This window comes from Thalassophryne amazonica, chromosome 6, assembly GCF_902500255.1.
Source record: "Thalassophryne amazonica chromosome 6, fThaAma1.1, whole genome shotgun sequence".
NCBI classification, from domain to species: Eukaryota; Metazoa; Chordata; class Actinopteri; order Batrachoidiformes; family Batrachoididae; genus Thalassophryne; species Thalassophryne amazonica.
In genome coordinates, this window is record NC_047108.1 from 39872857 (window position 1) to 39876541 (window position 3685).

Genomic DNA, 3685 nt, shown 5'->3' on the forward strand with positions numbered 1-3685 from the left:
GGGAAGGTGGGCTGTGGTTGTGTAACTCAAGACAGTCATGAGTTTTGGGGATGGGAATTCAGAGATTGTTATTGAGGACAAAAAATAGGTGCAGGGAAAGTGTGTTGTGCTTGTGTAACAGACTGTCATGAAATTTGGGGGTGGGAATTCAGAGGTTTTATTGAGGAATAAGAGTTTTTCCACTGTTTTTGGACTCAGGCGATTTTTTTTTTTTTTTTTTTGCTGACAACTTCTCCAACTTTTGGAAAAAAAACACAAGAGCTCACAGGAATTATATATTGGATGCCACGATTAAAGTTCAGCGATACATGACTGATCCTCCCTTACAAAGATTGGAGGATCCTCTGGTGTACTGGAATGACCACAGATGTTTACCCACATTTATTCTTGTAGGCTAAACAATATTTATGTGGCCTTTACAACCGCACATGCAACTGTACCTAACTTACAAACTGCTCCATTACTACCTTTTTAAGTTGCTTGCTTAGTAATAAAGTACTCACCTTACTAGGACTGATCAGCTCAAAGTGTTCCCCACATTTGAGAACGGCTTCTCTTCCTGGTTGGCTCCATGTCGATCCAAAAGCAGTGATGATGATAACAACAACTCTGACAGCAAACCCACATGTTGTTTGTTGTGACGGGTGCCTTTAAGGTGTGTTTTGGCGGTAGAAGCTTCCTGAAGCAAGTCTCGCGTCAGCGACTCATCTTGCGATATGAAGCGATTCATTTGGGACTGAAGCAGTCACTGCTTAAGACGTTCTCGCTTACATCATTTGCTCTGCCGCAAAACAAGGTTTAAAGCAGTGGTTCAAAGAGAACGCAACTTTGAGTTTGAAGCAAGGATCGGAGCTTTGGTGTCAGACTGACATCACTAGTTACCATAGCTGCCATGTACTCAGATAATGGGTCTCTAACCGCCTCGTACTCGCCACTAACATGCCTCTAACATCCTCATTTGTCCTCGTAGTACCTCATACACAAATCGCCTGTGCTGTTTTTGCAAAATTTGGAACTTCTTGAAATTAGCGCCAAGCTCCGAGATGAGTCTCATTAGCCGAATAATCTGCCTCTAAGAGCCACTGTTCTCCCATGTTTCTTGAATAACTTCACTCCTACCAAAAAAAAAAAAAAAAAAAAATGCGCTACATTGCTCATTGTTTACCATTCATATTTGTTGTGACCTAGGACTTAAGTTAAATTAAATAATAAAAAACATGTCCAGGTCTCCCTTGTAAAAGAGATTGTGATCTCAGTGGGACTAACCTGGTAAAATAAATAAAATAAAAATCTTTTTTCTGATGAGCATTTGCTAGAAAACAGTGAATCAGGTTTTTTTGTATTTGATCAAAAAGTTCACCCATGGCAAAATTTGAATTTTTGCATTTGGGTGGATTTCCAAAAACGAGACCCTGGTTGAATAATGAACCACAAAGGCAAAAAACTTGATGACTCAGTAATACAATCTAATCACCACTGAAGTATTTGAATGCTAAGAATTTATTGAAAGTCAGGAGTGCTAATATGCAACCTTGCCCATATTCCAACATGTTTACATAGGAGTACAAACATGGTTCATGGGTAAACTTTTTAAAGGATAGCTCAGATGTGAGTTCACTGTAGTTACTTAGTCATAAAGGCTTATAAAAATATTATACAGAGACTTATGTCTGAGGGGAAAAAGTAAAGCGTTGTATCCTTTGTCCATACGTGTTGTCAGTACACCTGATGGTACATGGGCCAGATTTCTGTCACACTTTTCCATCAAAAGCAGGCTTGTCAAAGTGCTTTGCAATCATGCCTCCCATTCATCATTCCCACAGTGATGTTGGGGTTCTGCTTATGACACACAAGACCAACTAAGGAATAAGCCATTTTGTAGTTACCACTGGCATGTGCAAAGCATAGACTGTACAACCCCAATTCCAGTGAAGTTGGGATGTTGTGGAAATGTAAATAAAAACAGAATACAATGATTTGAAAATCCTCTTCAACCTCTATTCAATTGAATACATCACAAAGACAAGATATTTAATGTTAAAACTGATAAAACTTATTGTTTTTGTGCAAATATTTGCTCATTTTGAAATTGATTCCTGCAACACATTTCAAAAAAGCTGGGACAGTGGTATGTTTACCACTGTTACATCATCTTTCCTTCTAACAATACTAAATAAGCATTTGGGAACTGAGGACACTAATTGTGAGTGTCATGATTGGGTATAAAAGGAGCATCCCCAAAAGGCTCGGCTGTTCACAAGCAAAGGTGGGGCGAGGGTGAAACGCTTTTGTGAACTACTGCGTGAAAAAATAGTCCAACAGTTTAAAAACAGTGTTTCTTGATGTTCAATTGCAAGGAATTTTGGGATTCCATCATCTTCGGTCCATAATATAATCAGAAGATTCAGTGAATCTGGAGAACTTTCTACATGTAAGCGGCAAGGCCGAAAACCAACATTGAATGCCCATGACCATACCTCAGGAGGCACTGCATTAAAAAACCGACATCATTGTGTAACCCCTCGCTCACACTGCCTCCAGTGGTAACGACGAGGGGTAAGGATGCAGGACCCCGCAGAGAAAGTCATTAAATGATACAAACCTCTCTCAGTGGCCACGGAGCTCTGCGGCTGCGGTTAACGAAACCCTGCGGTGCTGCGGATTTTTCTGCAAGAAGTCTATCCTTGCGGGCTGCCAAAGCACTCCGCAATAAAACAGTGAGTGTAGTATCTGGACCTGTTGCCGGAATTGGCCACAGCTCCGCACAGCAGACGGGTGGACGCTGCCGGACTTGGCCGCAACTCTGCACAGCAGACGGGGGGCGGGGCAGTGTGAGTGGCCCGCTGCGGTGCTTACCGAGCCCGCAGACTCGGTAAGCGCATCGGAGGCAGTGAGAGCGAAGCCTAAGGGACCTTACCACGTGGGCTCAGGAACATTTCAGAAAACCATTGTCAGTTAACACAGTTCATCGCTACAGCTATAAGTGCAAGTTAAAACTCTACCATGCAAAGCAAAAGTCATACATCAATAACATCCAGAAACGCCGTCGCCTTCTCGGGGCCAGAGCTCATTTGAAATGGATAGACGCAAAGTAGAAAAGTGTGCTGTGATCTGATGAGTCCACATTTCAAATTGTTTTTGGACGTCGTGTCCTCTGGACAAAAGAGGAAAAACACCATCCAGATGTTACCAGCGCAAAGTTGAAAAGCCAGCATGTGTGATGATATGGGGGGTGTGTTAGTTGCCCATGGCATGGGCAGCTTACACATCTGTGATGTCACCATCAATGCTGAAAGGTACATCCAGGTTTTGGAGCAACACATGTTGCCATCCAAGCTACGTCTTTTTTAGGGACGTCCCTGCTTATTTCAGAAAGACAACACCAAACCACATTCTGCACGTGTTATAACAGCATGGCTTCGGAGGTAAAAGAGTGTGGGTACTACAACCCTGGCAATAATTATGGAATCACCGGCCTCGGAGGATGTTCATTCCGTTGTTTAATTTTATAGAAAAAAATCAGATCACAGACATGACACAAACTAAAGTAATTTCAAATGGCAACTTTCTGGCTTTAAGAAACACTATAAGAAATCATGAAAAAAAATTGTGGCAGTCAGTAACGGTTACTTTTTTAGACCAAGCAGAGGGAAAAAAATATGGACTCCCTCAATTCTGAGGAATA